The sequence below is a fragment of the Amblyomma mixtum genome, chromosome 1 (assembly GCF_055824585.1).
Source record: "Amblyomma mixtum isolate Tamu chromosome 1, ASM5582458v1, whole genome shotgun sequence".
NCBI lineage: Eukaryota > Metazoa > Arthropoda > Arachnida > Ixodida > Ixodidae > Amblyomma > Amblyomma mixtum.
Window position 1 is genome coordinate 91047371 of NC_143012.1, and position 17849 is coordinate 91065219.

The 17849-nt window shown below is 47.9% G+C and overlaps 2 non-coding genes across 2 annotated transcripts; one reads left to right on the top strand and one right to left on the bottom strand.

The window, feature by feature from the left end:
- Nucleotides 1-15382: 15382 nt before the first annotated feature.
- On the bottom strand, nucleotides 15383-15454 carry TRNAT-CGU (transfer RNA threonine (anticodon CGU)). The gene has a single exon. It is a non-coding gene; the product is annotated as a tRNA-Thr (tRNA).
- Nucleotides 15455-17086: 1632 nt separating this feature from the next.
- Nucleotides 17087-17158, top strand: TRNAT-CGU (transfer RNA threonine (anticodon CGU)). The gene has a single exon. It is a non-coding gene; the product is annotated as a tRNA-Thr (tRNA).
- The last annotated feature ends 691 nt before the right edge of the window (nucleotides 17159-17849 follow it).

Below are 17849 nucleotides of genomic sequence, written 5' to 3' on the forward strand. Positions count from 1 at the left end.
TTGGTGTCGTTACGCGGAGCGATCGATGCATTGAAATGAATCTCGCGAAAAGGTGGCACTCCGGAACCGCGCTTCGACACGCGAAGAAGCCTTGATTGTTTTGAGCAGGGAACTTTTGCACCTCACCAAACAGCACAGAAACATGAAGCCGCTCTCGGCGATGCTGAGCTGCGTTTCGAAGGCCACACGGCGGGTGTACGGTTGCCCGAGGAGGATGGTGAGCTGCGCTATAAGCGGCGCGCAATATCGTCTTTCTTCGCCTGGCGTCGGAAAATGTTCACCGCACCTGTGCGCCGGTCTGTGTCTAGGTGCGTGTTTGCGGGGAAGGAGGTGTAGGAGTGTAGCGGCGAGTGGCGCGGTTTTTTTATACCTTTGTTTTACGAAGCGCTTGAACAAAGTAGAGTTGGCGGGGGTCTGTTCGTCGCACGCTCACAGTGCTGGCATCGGATCACAACGGCGCATTTCATCCCAGCTGATCTTTTGCGGCCGATTTGTGCGTCGATATTTTACACTACTGACGTGTGTCACATATCTGATTAAGTAAAAAGTAACCGATTGCGTCTTTTGCAATGCCGGTATGCTATTGGCGCGGAAGTTTTGGTTGACAAGGATAAATTTGCTCCCAAGTGCAGGGACGAAAACAATTAGTAAGCAACTCATGCACGTGCTAAACATATACACCTTCAAAATGTTCGCTGAGCAGTACAACTACACTGCAACAGAATATCTTTTGATATGTGTGTCTTCTGCAGCACATTTAAAACAAGACCGTAATAAACATCACACTCAAGGACTTTCCAGCTCATCAAGTGAATTTCTTTGCATAAAATCTCTGAGCATTATGTGCGCCTGCAACCACTGCAGAACACAGCATTATTCGAAGCCTTGACGTCTTGGGATAGTGCTGCTGCGCGCACATATGGGCTATTTGATTCATGCGTCTTCATCATATGCAGTGCGCATCCAATGTAGCTTATTTTTTCCTTAGTTCCAAGCATGGTCACCTATTTTCTACTGGCTATAGTCTAACGAGTGTGGCCGACATAATATGGAAAGTCTTTGTCTTTCAATGCAGTGGTTGTTTAATATCTTCAGTTGTCAAAGTAATGCATTAAGCACAAATGCATATTGGTCAAAAACATTTATTAAGGCTCTGTGGACCAACATACGGAGCCACTGAGCACATGTGGAGTGTAGTGCTACAATATCAGTATGCCACTATAAACACTGGTACCCCACACTGAAAGTAGGACAAATTTTTCGGGTAAAATACGCAAATATGAACGTTAATTGTTGGCTGTGATCTGCAGATACTCTGTTCTGGCAGCAAAGTGTTGACAAGAGTGGCCTGCAGACATTTCATAATTTGAAGGACAAAACTTGTAACCATCTGCAAACACAGGATGCCCTGCTGCTAACGCAGTTTAAAAATCTAGACCATGTATGTTTGATGCAGACAGGCCATAAGTAAGCACTAAAGCTAAATATGCAGTGTACAGTCATCCTGCTAAACCAATGAGAGTGCAGAGTGAAAATATGCATTAAAAAAATGTCTCAAAAGGCGTGTACATGAATGCATTACTCTACATGAAAATAGGGGATGGGGGCCCGTCCTCGACTTTCACAGAAGAAATCTTGCTGCCACCTGCAAACACAGGATGACCTGTAACTAATGCAAGAGACAGAAACCAAGCCAATGTATACAGAGAAAGGGAACGAATTAGTACTGTGATAAAATATGTGAAAGTTTTCAGATATGAGCAAAGCAGTAAAGTGCACGTGCCTGGTTATATTCAACTTAATTTCTCGAAATGCTGCTCAAGACTGTTAAAGAAAGCCAAATGCTTCTTCACTGGCTGTGGTGATGCAGAGGTGTCAGCGATCGTACGACGCAATTTCTCATCGGAGCCTACTCCCGTTCAGACGGCGCCAGTCGTGTCCTCGACTCAAGTGGAGCTCACGTGAATCTGGCTCGGTGCGCCGGTCGGTCCAGAGTGCATACCGCATCGCCTGCCTCGAGTGGCGCTCTCGTGAATGTGGCTCGGTGCGTTGGTCGGTCCGAAATGCATACTATCCTCTTCCATTTCTTCCCGGCGCCGTCAGGACGCCGTTTGTGTTTGTGACGTTTTGTGTTTTCGCGAGTGCGGCGCATCGACTCATCAGCGTCGGCGGCAAGAAGCGCAGCGAGAGTGTGTGGTGCGCGAGCGATCTGAGCGGACGTGCGTGTAAGACAGTGCGAACCCTTTTGAAGTGCGCGAACTTGAATTGTAACCACAATATATTCGTTTTTATTCCCCCAAAAAATTGTGCGTGCGTGGAGTGTTCTTACTCGCCCCCTTCCCGTTTTCGGTCATCACTAACAGAGGCTACAGTATTCAGCTGCTTAGCATGAGTGGCAAGTGTTATCTCAGCTGTAGCATTCACATTTCATTGGCAACAAAAAGCAAAAATGTCCATGTGCTGAGAGACAGTGTTAAAGACCCCGGATGGGTGACATCAATTGCTGATAGGTGTTCAGTGTGGCATTTCTTATAGCTACAACACAGCTTCAGGCCATGAACTCCACAAAAAAAGACTTTACACAACTGCGCATAGACCAAATGTGTTTCTTGAAAACGCATAGTGAACAAGGGAGGCTGTAGCTTCAGGGTTCTTGACAGCATTTAGACAAGAGGGCTTGTCTTCGCCAACACCAAGACAAGTGCTCTTGTCGAAGCATTGGCATTCCCAAGAACCCTAAGGCTCTTTCCTCCCTTGTTGACTTTGTGATGTTCACAGTCATGCCATACTAGCTGAAAAGAATGTACTAGTGTTCTTCAAGCATTCTCCAGCACAACACGCAAAGCACACATGCAAAGATATGAAGAAAGCAATATATATGTAATGTAAGAGCAACATGTGCAAATTACATAAGATACCCATCTTCGGGTTTCAATGAAGAAGCTGAATAATTTGCAGACAGATGAATTTATCTGTAAGAGTCAGCCTGGAGATTTAAGCAGAATACAAGTATACAATTCTTTAACGGGTAAGCATTATGAAAAATTTTCGATAAGCAATTGCTATCCAGTTTTTTACTATGGTGCATGTACTCCTCGAGCTGCCCGTATCAATATTGCTCAACCATTATCTAGAGCTAGCAAAGCAGGACATTATACGAGGTACGATGCACGTATCTGCATCGCGATGTTCCGTACTGCACTCTCAGCACGCAGATTTCTTACTAATAGCCGTCTCAATTCAACGCTTAATGACACACTCGGTAGATGCATGCTGCACTTTAGTTCGATGTCACGCTTGTCTCTCGCCAACAGCGTAGTATTGCACCACTCGTAAGTCGGACTAGATGCGACGACGCCAAGGGTGCGCGGTGTCAGCCCACTTCCTTCGACGGAGCTTACTTTTCAACAAAGTGCGCAAGTGAACGTTGCGCAGCATGTTTCGCTTGGCGTAAGCAGATGATTCGATTAAATGCTCACTTCAGACACTGAAACGTCGTGCACATGATTTGCAGCGTGAAACACCAAACCTGACTTATGACAGTCCACTGCTAAGCCACGGCCGACTCAAAAATACTCTGACGACGCAGCGAACGAACTACGCACAACACATTGAGAAGTAAGACTTGAGAAGAGACGAGCCAACTTCTGGTTGCGAGGCGGCTTCACAAAAAGTGACGTCAGGGCCTCTCCTTAGTTCTTTCCTTCCTCCATGGACTACACCTACTGCAGGACAAAGACCTCTCCCACATCTCTCCAGTAGACCAATTTCAGCAGCAGTTGCGCTACGCCACCGCGATGCACTCTGGGAGTTGTGGTACTCCGGCCGATGGCCGCGTCGGCGCGGTGCGTGGCGCGCCTGCGAGAAGCAGTCCTGTTTGCGTCGCAACGCGACGTTTCTCTGCATGAATGCTAGATTTATGAGAGAAGTTGGTTCACCTGAGAGGGTGTCATGAGCTCCGACAACAGTGCGATACAGAGGGCCCAGATTTATTCGTTTTCTCGAAACGATCCCGAGGATGGAGCGAAGAAGCCTGTCATAAAGAGGCAGCTGAAGAAGTACTGTTCTGCACATTTAGCCCTCTTGTCCCTATTGATCAGTACGCGTTGACAAATGGTAAATTTTTGAGGTCTGAAGCTTTGATGTGCCTTTCACTCGCCGCTCAGCTTTGAGGCAGTCCACTGAAATGGCCAACAAGGAGGGTGTCGGATTAACCTTCGCGCCGCTGCGAAATGTTATTGTAACATTAAGGAAGCCGCGGTACCTATGTGGAGCTGGGAGTCCTCTTCTATCGGACTGATTCAATGTCTGTCGTATTAAGGAATCCACTAATGCCCATATTCTTTTCTGATACACTAAGTGGCCATAGTAGCGATAGTGCTTTCCCTATTTCATGGAATAAGAAACTTGGCAATGTAGAATAATTACGGACGTTTTACCATACCCGTAATTTATAATTACCATACGTAATTTATAAAATTCAGGAACATGCCATTTATGCCGGAATATAATTGCCTTTTACTCAGCATTTAAATAAAGAATGGCCATTTAATATTTATTTACCAGTCAAAGTGCTCAGATTCCAACTCAGAAAATAGCTACAGTATTGCGCGGGAGGCGCTTTTGGCTGCAAATATCTCATTACCCTCACTCAAAAAGAAATCATGCTGCAAGCAGTCCGCTGAAAAATCAAGTTGTCAGTCTTGAATTAAAAACCATGCAGCCTCAAAACCTCCCAGATTGGCTTCTCTCTTGCTTATTGGGCACGGAACACGCGCATTAGTCACAGCCATATTCAGGAAAAGGGCATGGCTCGCTAGTACTGCTCAGCCTTCCTGCCGGTAAACGGCTCAGCATATCGTGATTAGATGTATATGTTTATATCAATAAAAAAACTATCACATGACCAGTTTTAGACATGAACGATGATGAAGAAAAAAAAGAAAACACACATATTCTGACACAGCTGCATTTCTTAATGGTATGTGCCGTTAAACCCGCGGACATCATCATCATCATTTCTTAATGAAGGTAGCGTATATTAACACGGCAAAACGAGGTGGCAAGAATCGTAAGCACTGTCTGAAGACGTTCAAACACGTGCATAGCTATGCGCATAAACTTTCTGCTGGCAATACAAGCAAAAGTGACGGTCAAGCATGTTTTCATTGTCACCTGCAACATTTTTAACAAGGCTCTAGTAATATGCACAGCAGAGGAGCAGCTGGGGAGAGTTATTAGTAGAGTTCGCAGAGAGAAATGATTTTCGCATCATGAATACCTTCTTCCTAAAAGTAGAAAGCGGGAAGTAGACGTGCAAGAGCCCCAATGATGAGGCTAAAAATGAAACAGACTTCATACTATGCGCTCACCCTGCCATCGTAGAGGATGTAGAGGTCCTGAGAAAGGTCCGTTGTAGCGACCACAGAATGTTAAGGTCTCGTATTAGCTTAGATTTCGAGAGAGAACGGAGGAAACTAGTGAAGCGGACGCCCATTAACGAGTTAGCGGTAAGAGGGCAAGCAGAGGAATTCAGGATTTCACTGCAGAACTGATATTCTGCTTTAACTGAGGAAGGCAACCGTAATGTAGAAATAATTAGCGATAATCTCACAGCTATCGGTATGGAGTGCGCAGTAGAAGTAGGTGGTAAGATGGTTCGACAGGATACCGGCAAGCTATCTAAGGAGACGAAAGATCTGATTAAGAAACACCAAAGCATGAGGGCGGCAAACTCTACAGACAGGATAGAACCAGCAGAGCAATCATAGTTAATAAATAAACGCAAAGTACTAGACATAAGGAAGTTCAATATGGGGAGAATTGAGCATGCTTTAAAGACCCAAGGTAGCCTAAAAGTGAAGAGGAAATTAGGCATAGGTAAAAACCAGATGTATACATTGAGAGCCAAAGAGTGGCAATGTCATTTGCCACTTTATTGATAAGATAGCTCAAAGATAGCTCAAAGAAGATAGTATTGATAAGATAACTCAAAGAGCTGAAGTTATACACACATCTATACAGTAGTCAACGCAATCAGAAAGTTAATGAGAGAGACAGTAGGGCAAAGCAATGGGACATAGCACTAGTAACGAAAGAGGAAGTAAAGAAAGTCTTAGGAGCATTGCAACACGGGAAAACAACTGGTGAGGATCAGGTAACAGCAGATTTGTCGAAGGACGGAGGGAATATTGTGCTAGAAAAACTAGCCACCCTGTATACGCAATACCTTGTTATCTCGAGCGTACCTAGAGCTTGGAAGAACGCTAACATTACCTTAATTCACAAGAAAACAGATGTCAAGGACTTGATAAAGCACAAACCAATCAGCTTACTGCCCGTACAATGCAAGGTATTTACTAAGGTAATCGCTAATAGAGGCAGGACAACCTTGAATTTCAGTGAACCAAATGATCAGGCAGGCTTTCGTAAAGGATACTCGACAATAGACCATATTCACACTATCAGTAAGATGATAAATGCGCAATATCCAACCGCTATACATAGCCTTCATTGATTACGAGAAAGCATTTCACTCAATGGAAACCTCAGCTGTTGTGCAGACATTGCGGAATCAGGGTGTAGAAATACGTTATTTAGGAAAGTTCGAAGCTATCTATAACGACTGCACAGCTACCATAGTCCTCCATAAAGTCAGCAATTAAATTCTTATAAGGAAGTGTGTCAGGCAGGGAGGCACGATGTTGAAAATGGTATTCACCGCCTGTTTACAGGAGGTATTCCGGGGCCTGAAATGGAAACAGTTGTGGATAAGCTTCTTTAATAGGAACAATGGGTCCGATAACCGGGACTTAAGCGAAACCGAAATGCCATAGCACGTAATTTGCATTTGGCTGAACTACGCAAATCGACCGTCATTTTTTTCTTTTCATTTTGCTGCTCTTAACGCCGACCATGTGCTAACTGCTCCTCCAAGAGCAAATTAGAAGCTTCTGAAGCAGTAATTTTCACGACATGGACAAACTAAGGTGTCAGAGCTGAAGTCGCCTACTTCGGGAATCCCCCGTGCCGCTGGAGCTGTTAAAAAAAGGAAGAGGATCGCCATTTCCGTGCGCGTGGTTTCCGTTGCGCGCGAGAGATAAGGCAGAAGAAGATCTCTCTGAGAGCTGGCTGCACGCCACCCGACGAGCTCCTCCAGCCGCGATGTCTTCGATCGGCACCAGAAACCGTTCCACTCGCGTTGGCCGCAAGTCTTCGAAGGCCACGGACCGGCCACCCGACCAGGGCCACAGCACGACGCGGTCCAGGCCTGTCGCGGCACCACCAGCCACGCTTCAAGGGTAAATATGTCGCATTTCGTGGAAGGGACTGCAGCGTTTCGCAACCGAAGGGGCTCCCGGCTATCGCATGTACGGCGACGTAACCAGGGGCTAAATGACGGCGGCCGCTGTTCTTCGTTGCATTGGATACCCGCTCTCGAGTGAACCCCGAACCAACCCTAAACAGGTCGTCCTACACCTTCCGCCAAGCTGCGAAATTGTGTAATGAATTCAGCCCCGGAACACGCGTTCCTAGCCTCAGAGCGACAAACATTCCTGTTTTTAAAGCTTCTTAGCCCCCTTTCAGAAGCACGGACGAGGCGGGCTTGTCAGAAGCTGGCGGTCATGTCTGGCTCATGACAAGTGCAGCTTGTCATGTGTTTCCTGGCAGCGGCTTAACTCGGAAGAAGGAAGTATAGGACTCGTAATCCGAAGCATTTCTTGGTTTCCCAACAGATGGCCACCCGAGTGCTAAATGACCATTTTGATGCCCTTGAGGGGACTTGAGCTCCTCCTAAGGGTATGACGGGATAGCGTAATGGGTTAATTCTAATATATGCAGAAGGTCATTCTCTACTTTACATTCGTAGATCTCTGGGTGTCCCCCCATCACTCCTGGCGCAATGGTGCGGCAAATAAGCGACGCACCTTTGCCCTGCTATGGCAAGTGCTCCCAGCGGTGGGACTTTACTCTTCCCTAGCGACCATTCATTAACTGCTACTTCCACGCTGACCAGGTTGCTCGCTATACGGTGGGCGAGTTGTGATGACGCCGCAGGGTCACGTGAGCTAGATAGTCCCCCTGCCTCCTAGGTTGCTCTCTGGGGACCACTTGCCAGAGAATACCAGTGGTATTTCTCTCACGACGCCGACACCGGATTTCATGGAGAACGAGGCCTTTAACGCTATCGCGTTAACATGTGTCCGTTAGGAGGTCAAGGGACGTCTGATCGGTTTCGCGATGCTCTAAGTCCGTTAAGGTTTGAGTGCTTTGCTCATCTCACAGGTGCGATAAAATGATAGATCCCATGGTTTCGCAGTCGATATTACGGCGGCACGTGAGCGGCCCCTTATAGTGTGCCGGGTGAATTAATCAAGTGTCTATAGCGCCCAGCGCGAACAGTACATTTGTGATCTAACCAAGAAAGAATTCCTGTTAGAAAGAAACCCTTCTACATACGCAGTATGTATAATGGCTGCATGGCCGCCGCGGTGACTCAGTGGTTATGGTGCTCGGCTGCTGACGCGAAAGACGCGGGTAGGGTCCCGGCCGGGGCAGTCGAATTTCGATGAAGGCGAAATTCTAGAGGCCCGTGTGGTTTGCGATGTCAGTGCACGTTAAATAACCCAACTGGTTGAAATTTCCGGAGGCCTTCACTACGGTGTCCCTCATAGCCTGAGTCACTCTTTGGGACGTTAAACCCCATAAACCAAACCTGATGGCTGCCTACAAATAATGCGATAGCGTTAAAGGTCCCATACTCTAGAAAATTCGGAGTCGGCGTTGCGAGCGTTTAATAGCGGCATGACTCTGGCAATGTGGTTCCCAGGTAGCACCTAGGACGCAGGCGGGGCCACATAGGTCACGTGACCTTGCGTCTTCATCACAATCTGTCAAAGCGAACTTACTACCCACCATGGCAGGAGGAAGCAAAATTAATGATTGGTCATTCGGGAAGAGCAACCAGCGCCGCGCAAGGCACAACGCTGGAAGCATCTGCACGCGTAAGGCAGTGGCGCATCGCATAACAGCTGCTCCACTGCACCAGGAGGGTATGAGAACTCCCAGAATCTATGAATGCACAGTAGAGAATGACCTTCTGCATATATGGGCATTAACCCATTACGCTATGGCGTCATGCCCTTAACCCTTTCATCGCCACTCCCGAGATAACTAGGGCTACCACATATGCACATCCCCTGCCGCTCCCGAGTTAACTCGCTTTGGCTTTTTAACTCACCCCCTGCCGCTCCCGAAAATACACGTGTAAAAAAAAAAACGATGCAAACATGTAGCGCCATCTATGAAGAGACGCCATAAACTCATAGATCTTGTAGGGTAAATTTTACACACCAGATAGCGCGCATGTTTCCACATCCGAGTCGCTTCGTTTTGGTTTCCGCACAGGAGCCATGTGAGGCAATGTGCCACACTCGTCCGCGCTTTGACGGACGAAGAAATTCAAAACTGCTTGTGAATTCGGAGTCCAATGATAATGAGAACGAGGAAGGAGCCCACCTAAGTGCCCTGTCGAGTGATGTCAGCGATGAAGTCCCCGTTCCACCGAAAAAGCCGCGTAAGAAGAAGAAATTTGACAGGCAGGATTGGTTCCGGAAGATTTGATTCAGTACAACTAATATCAATAAGATTATCCTGAATAAACATGTCTACATGCCCTGCAGAGATTTTTAGTGCGTTACTAGCAAAATATTTCCAGGAAACTAACATGCAAAAAAAAAACCGACAGGGTATGTGCAGCTATGAGTAAACAAACCTGGCAGTGAAAGGGTTAAGGCCGAGTTTAAGTCATCGGCATTTTTTTTTGTTCCTAACTTATGCAGTGGTATGGTATCCTATTGTATGATATGGCATGGCAGGTTCAGCTCACAGAAGCTCCATATGGACTATGACAGACGCCATAGGAAAGGTTTCTGAAGGAATCCGACCACCTAACTTTGTGTATCGTGCGCTCATAACGCGCTGCATGCGGGTTTCTTCTGCATTTCGCCTCCATCGAAACTCTGCTGCTGTTGATGACATTGGATGGCGCCTCGGCCTCTACAGCCGGATACATAGCCATTAATTAGGACACCACTGCGGGTGCCTGGTAGGGGTAGGGGCATACGCATGCATGCAGTGCATGTGGGACCCATCCTGTTCAATTTCATTTCATTTCCTTGAAGGACCCTCGGGGGGTGTTACATAAGGTGTGGAGTCAGGAAAAAAAATGAAAAATAACAATGCCTCATGCGATGTTTGGCAAAATTTGAGCGAGGAGAGAGAGAAACCGTTTAATGAAAATGTTGAGACCTTAACCGACAAGAAAAAGTTTCAGCCAACAGTGACTCGCAGCTGATTGGACGATATGCTTTGATCATATACGCCGTATGAATTTATAAGAACATCAATTTGGGCTAGATGGTGCATTATTTGCATTATTTGGGTATGAAGCGCACGCTTCATACCCCACGCGCTGCACGCTCACGTAAAGCATGTTCCGTGCACAGGTCGTACTCTCCACGATGCGACCTTTTGCGGGCCGTTTGGATAGTGTTCCAGAAAGCGACAACTATAAAACTGTTTGCTGCAGTGCACTACGGCGACTGACACCATTTGCCCAGGGCAACATTCCAAGCATAGCCTTCAGGGCCAAATGATCAGATATTCCGACGTAGCCAAAGCGGGTAGTAGTAGTAAGAGGATGAAAGAAAAGGAAAGAAAATTAGCACGGGCCTGTGACTGTCACCACCACCACTGCCGGCGTGCTGATAGGGAGAATAGGTAGAGGGGGAGATGAAGGGTATAAAGGGAGAGAAAGTGTAGCCTCTCAAGAGGCGCCGTCGCTGTCATCAGCCGCCGTGGATCAGGAGTAGCTATCCAGGCCCGTTGTCCTCCAGGAAGGCAAGGAGGGACCGAAGGGCCTTGGGGGCGTTGGGTCCCGAAGGAAGCAGCAGGGCACTTGCCGTGTCAGCCGGGAGTCCCAGGGCCCAGTAGTCAGCAGCAAGCTTCGCCTGATGTGCGACAAAGGCAGGGCATCCGCACAGGATTTGTTCGTTCGTCTCCTCCTGGTGGCCACGGCAGGGGCAGTCGGCGCACGGGGCCAAACCTTTGCTGTAGAGCCTGGCCCCAGTCCAGGAGCAGCCCACTCGGATCCGGAGGAGGAGGGACCTCTGCCGCCTTGTGATACCCTAATCCGGCAGGAGCTGGGGGGGGGGGGGGGGGACGTCCCTTGGGCGACCCGGAGGTCGGGGTGTTCCATGACAAGTTGCCGCTCCGTGATGGAACGGGCAGCATCCAGGGAGTGTGCAACTGATGTGCAACAGGGAGTGGATCCCCGATGAGCTGTTTTGGCCACGGCATCGGCAGCTTCGTTGCCCTGGACGCCAACGTGGCTGCCCTACTGAAAAATCCGGTATGAATTTTAAACCGGAACCGCATACCGGGTTATTGTACAGGATTTACGATACCGGATTACCGGAATATCCTGTATAAAACAGGACTGTCCTGTTTTATACAGGATATTCCGGTAATCCGGTATCGCATATCCGGTATGCGGTTCCGGTTTAAAATTCAGACCGGCATACAGGACAGTCCTGTATTCTACAGGCTAGGCCCGTATTATGCAGGAGGGCCCTGTATCACAGAAAAAAAGGCAGGAATAAAATGCTTCAAATATATCCCACTTGGACTAAATCTGCCCAAAAACTGGTGCCATAAGTGTACATGCCAAATGCTGCAATATACAGAGCATCAGAAACTGATAATCTGCGATTATCAGCGACTCGTATTGCAGTCGATGTGCAATTGTGTTATTTGCTCCCAGCTTTTACCAAGTATTGGTAGCTTGGTGATTATTATAATGCATCAAAAACTTCAAAAGATGTTTATTATTTTCGCATGTCTTGAACCAGCTCACTGAGGTAATAATTTAACTCTTCGCGACGATCTACCGGCGCTGGGGTCTCTACAGGGTGCGGGCCAATGAAGTAGTCAAAAGCACCTGCAGAAAAGAAAATATGATTGGTAGTACATAATGCCCCCAGCTTATCATTTAATTGGGCACTGACACACAACATAATGCATTGAGCACTGTGACATGCAACTTACGGCCAATGGCTTGTAGCTTTTCAGGGGTCATTGGCCTTCTGCCCACTGTGGAGGCTTCTGACTTCAGGTTGCGATGGCAAGCTTGCCCTGTAACGCTCCTTTCCAGGAGTTGTGGAGTCGTCCAAAGGCTGCGTCCTTGCAGAAACGCGAATCTTTGGGTGCCACCATAACTGCTGCCCACGTTGCCGAAGGAATAAAAATTCCATTCCCGAGGTGGACCTGTATGCAATAATTACAAATGCATACCCCAGTAGCACAAACCCTGCTCTGAATTGCGGGCCCTCGTGGGCCCAGACAAGCCACAGACAAGCCAGGCGCCTCAATACGCCAGGCCCTGAGCATTGGCAATGCTCAGTATCGTGAATGCACCTCACGCCTTCCATATTTGAATCAATAATGTATTGCAAATCTGCGTCGTAACATTGTTGGTGTGTAAACAGGTTGCTCGGACGATTCCGGTGCTTGCGTGGTCATCCTCCATTATTTACGGCACATACCGCAGCATCGATGCGATGCGTGATGTTTTTTCAAGGTCTTGAGCCGCTCCCCCTCAGGACGCTTATCGCTGATTGCTCTCGCACGTATACACGATATGCCTCTGTAAAGAAAGAAAGAAAACTAATTTTAGTCGTGTTATCATGAAGGACAAGCAATTTCGGTATGTAGCTGAAAGAAAATTTTGAGCTATTTCGTCCCTCTACGCTGTGCAATCCACAAATTGCTAGTTACAAAGACACTGGACAGTTAGAACGTTTCTGTTGACGCCGAGCATATAACCGAGACGGAGGCAGTACTTAAAAAACAGGGTGATTTGAAATGCGTACTTACGTCCTAGCAGCACGACGTCGCCGTCATAAAATCCGCCTTCACCGCCGTGGCCTCCACCGGTCAAATGTCTGTAAATGTCACGGATCACCACCCACGTCTTTCGGAGCGAAGTCATTCAACACTGAGAGAAGGACGATAGGGTTCCACCATATTTGCACTGCACGTACGCATGTAAGTCGATGTCATCTTCGATCGTGGATTGATCAAGCAACACGATGAAAGGCACAAAAAACTGTATAACACAAATTCAACGAGGACTAGCGAGTGCCAGCGTGTTTTCGTAGCTACCTTCATCCCTTGACACTCAACCCAACCGCAGGAAAGAAAAACCTGTTCCAAACAAACGCGACCGGACACAGTGAACAAGTAGAATCCGAGCCCCCTCTCCACTTCATGGAGCGTCGCGGGGAATGTGGTAGGGAGGGCGGCTAAAATGTTCGGTAGTGGGCTGTAGAGTGAGTGCCTCCTCGCCATTTCGGGGAAGGGGGCTGGGAGGGACAGGACAGACACAAAGGAGACCTCGGGGAAGGAACAAAGACAGACAGAAAAAAACAGGGTTGAGCAGGTTTTTTTTTTTTTTTTTGAGAGTGGACCCAGGAAAAGTAGGGAAGGCGGTGGTGAGAGAAAAGAAAAAAACTTTAAAAATAAAGTGCGCAAAGACAGGTTACTCGTGTGACGTTTCTACGGGAGTATGTTTTTATTTTGTTCTCTCTAGCACTGTACCTTTTCACTAGCTAACCTTTTCTTGTTCGTCGATAGAAATGTTCTCGGCGATTTGTGATTAGTATCTCTTCCTGATAGAGTGAAGGGTGGGGCCGCTCGCGACGGCGCTTGGACAAGTTGAGTTATCAATGAGCAAACACTTGACGAAGAAGTGCAAAGAATTCCTGCACGAAAACCAAGAATTTTCTTTCTTCATCGATGCGTCGCTACAGACTGCCTTTAGCGAACAGCTGCTGCAATGAACGCGACAGTAACAAACCTTTTGGAGCCTCTGGCGCAGTCACCGGAGGCTCGCCATGTTTATCAGCCAGTCGTGAAGTTCTGCACTGTGAAATCCAGAGTAATCTGCGCAGGACTTAGGAAGGCTGCTGGCGGATGTATACTAGCCGTTTTCCCGCACACAGCCGCCCTGGCTTTGTCAGGGTGCTGCACGGGAAGCCAATATGGCGTTTGCCCGCAAAACCCCTTCATGCAGCCCCCGCCTTTCATGCACAAACTGCATGTTTTGCCACTGAGAAGCTCACGCTTAGCCATTTTCTTTTCCTAGCCCTTTCAACAAAACCGTGTATGTGTTGATTATCGCACTTATGCGCACGCTGACCCCCCCTCCCCTAAAAAACATCTGCTGGCGTACAACAGTCAATCTGCAGACCAAGCACCAAAACCGCAGCACATATCGCTCTGAATACAGGCTGGTATGTCCGGTTTGAGCTCCGTACCGGAGTGGTCTGTCCGGTTTGAGCTTCGAACCGGGAATGGACTGTCCGGTATGAGCTCCGTACCGGAGCGGTCTGTCCGGTTTGGGATCGATACCGGACCGGTATGAACCGGTATAGCAATCAAACCGGACGGGTCTCGCCGGTATGAGAGTGATACCGGACCGGTATGAAACCGATATGTTCCGGTAAAATCCGGTTTGCCGCGATACCGGATTTTTCAATAGGGTGGGGACCCAGGCCAGGGATATCGAGCAGCCGCAGGAGCAGAGCGGGCTCAGGGGCAGTTGATGTATAGTGAATTAGTGGCTCGTCAAGCAATCAAATGCCAAGTGATTTGATGATCAGTTCGAACCCGACCGAGTGTAACGCTGCATTAACAAATAATCAGCTAACAGCCGTGGTGGCTCAGTGGATATGACGTTCGGCTGGTGACCGCATGGACGCTGGTTAAAATTCTGGATCTCGAAAAAATACTAAGACTAAACAGGAGTCTACAAGGCTCTCACACAAAAGAAACTTGTTTTAAGAGAGGCTGGAAATAACAGCAGGATATGGGTTTCAAATTAATGCACGTGAATAACAGCTGCTCCAAAAGCGATCAAATATTATGGGCAGGCCGAAAAAGCTAAAGGTAAACGTACGGAAAGGAAAAGTAATACCGTAAAAAATTCAAACATAACAAAATTGTCGCGTAAGGAAAATGTCTACAAGAAAAAGAAAGCTGAAATTGTGGCCACATATAAAGCCGAATCTGAGGAGGATTCTTTCCGAAATTTTCCGTCCGGTCGTACCGGGCATGAAAATACTGCCGTATTCGCAGCCCCTAGCGGAATTTCAACCAGGGCTCACACTAATATCGCAGAACCCAACAGCCACAGAAACCAAGGGGCACAGGGGATTTTTAATTTATTTGTTTATTTTGGTGTGCATCAATTTATAATATAACTAAATATGTTATCGCTTAAATCGAATTGATTAGAAAAGCAGAAGAAAAAACAACCACATGCCGCCGGTGGGATACGAACCCACGACCTCCGAATTACGCGTCCGGTGCTCTACCACTGAGCTACGGCGACAGCTGTCAAACCTTCTGCTTTCGGGGGTATTTATGTTTACAAATAACCCAACCTTGGGAGGGTTCACCAGCGCCACCCACGCTCTTATGCGGCAGACGTAACACGTCCTGAGTTACCGCTCATGTGACGTAGAACGTCATCGAACGGCGAGTGTTTTTTCTTCTGCTTTTCTAATGAATTCGCTTTAAGCGATAACATATTTAGTTATATTATAAATTGATCAACACCACAAAATAAACAAATAAATTAAAAATCCCCTGTGCCCCTTGGTTTCTGTGGCTGTTGGCTTCTCTCGTATTTATAACGAGCCCCTCACTCCCCTTTCCTTGTCTGCTTAATTGCTTAACGAGGGCCTCGGTTCTGGCAGCCTTGAAGCCTTAGGAAGCATAAGAGGGTTCTCACACAGCTTCCACCCTCGCCGTTCGATGACGTTCTACGTCACATGAGCGGTAACTCAGGACGTGTTACGACCGTCGCTTAAGAGCGTGGGTGGCGCTGGTGAACACTCCCAAGGTTAGGTTATTTGTAAACATAACTACCCCCGAAAGGAGAAGGTATGACAGCCGTCGCCGTAGCTCAGTGGTAGAGCACCGGACGCGTAATTCGGAGGTCGCGGGTTCGTATCCCACCGGTGGTGGTGGTGAAAAACTTTCAAAGAGAGCTTGAGGGTAAAAAAAACCCTGCTGCATGGTCGGTATCCTTAGTCCGGGACACCGCATGACGAGGCCCCGTCTCGAGCCCGCTTGACCAGAGCCCTTTGGGACTCCAGTGTGGAGCAGTTGAGGAGGGCAGTCTCCCATGCCTCTCGGGTGGGGGTGGGGGAGGGGGGAAGGTGAGGATTCTGAGTACATGCCCACACCATGTGAAAGATATCGCAGATCTCTCCACAGTGCGGGCAGCGCCCATCTGTGTTCGGATCGAAGTGTTTTGCTATTGCAGGACAGAGAAGGGTTCCTGTCTGCAGGCGCCGCAGAGTTCGCTCCTCCGCCTTACTCAGCCCCTTGGCAGGTGCCGGGTAGAGACGGTGGCTGTCGCAATAATAAATTAGGATTTCGCGGAACCGCAGAAGCGGTTTATGAGCTTCTGAGCCATGAGAGCTAGGATGAGGAGCCCGGTATGTGAGCGCTCGGGCGGCCACATCAGCGGCCTCATTGCCTCGTAGACCCTGGTGGCCAGGAGCCCAGATCACTTTTGTGCGAGTTGGATCGGCGGCATGTGGTTGTTTTTTCTTCTGCTTTTCTAATCAATTCGCTTTAAGCGATAACATATTTAGTTATATTATAAATTTATCAACACCAGAAAATAAACAAATAAATTAAATCCCCTGTGCCCCTTGGTTTCTGTGGCTGTTGGCTTCTCTCGTATTTATAACGAGCCCCTCACTCCCCTTTCCCTGTCTGCTTAATTGCTTAACGAGGGCCTCGGTTCTGGCAGCCTTGATGCCTTAGAAAGCATAAGAGGGTTCTCATAAAGCTTCCACCCTCGCCGTTCGATGACGTTCTACGTCACATGAGCGGTAACTCAGGACGTGTTACGACCGTCGCTTAAGAGCGTGGGTGGCGCTCGTGAACACTCCCAAGGTAAGGTTATTTGTAAACATAAATACCCCCGAAAGCAGAAGGTTTGACAGCCGTCGCCGTAGCTCAGTGGTAGAGCACCGGACGCGTAATTCGGAGGTCGTGGGTTCGTATCCCACCGGCGGCATGTGGTTGTTTTTTCTTCTGCTTTTATAATCGAATCGCTTTAAGTGATAACATATTTAGTTATATTATAAATAGATCAACACCACAAAATAAAGAAATAAATTAAAGATCCCCTGTGCCCCTTGGTTTCTGTGGCTGTTGGCTTCTCTCGTAGTAATATCGCAGATTCGTTTTCCGGTGCCTTAATAGATAACTTGGCCACAGCAGCAGCGTCACGTGATGCATGTTCTAATTGATAGGCTCTCCCTCTTAGTGCTTTGTTTCATTCGTCTTTATCCGTTTTACTGTATTTACTGCGTTTCCGAATACTCCACAGCAATGCAGATAGGACCGTGGAGTCGAACGGGGTCAATGAATAGGTGGAAAGGCTTGCATATGTCAGCGACGGCAGCTTGATATAGTCATATACGAATGTGTGAGCGTTTGCCAAGCGAAGCGATGTAGCGACCCGCCACTGGCGAATAATGGCTGGAAGGGAAGCGGCTGGTTGGGGTGGCTCCCCCGAGAGAAGTCACGGAGACAATGTGCACTTCTTAGGCCGAAGAGAAGGAACCAAGGAACCGTCACGTCCCGCAACTAAAAGACCTGACCGATACGCGGTTTCTGCTACCGCCATCTACAAAACGCCCTAGAATGTGCTGTCCCTTTCGGCTGCGAGACAGTACCCAAGACAGGAACTCAAGGCCTCTAAT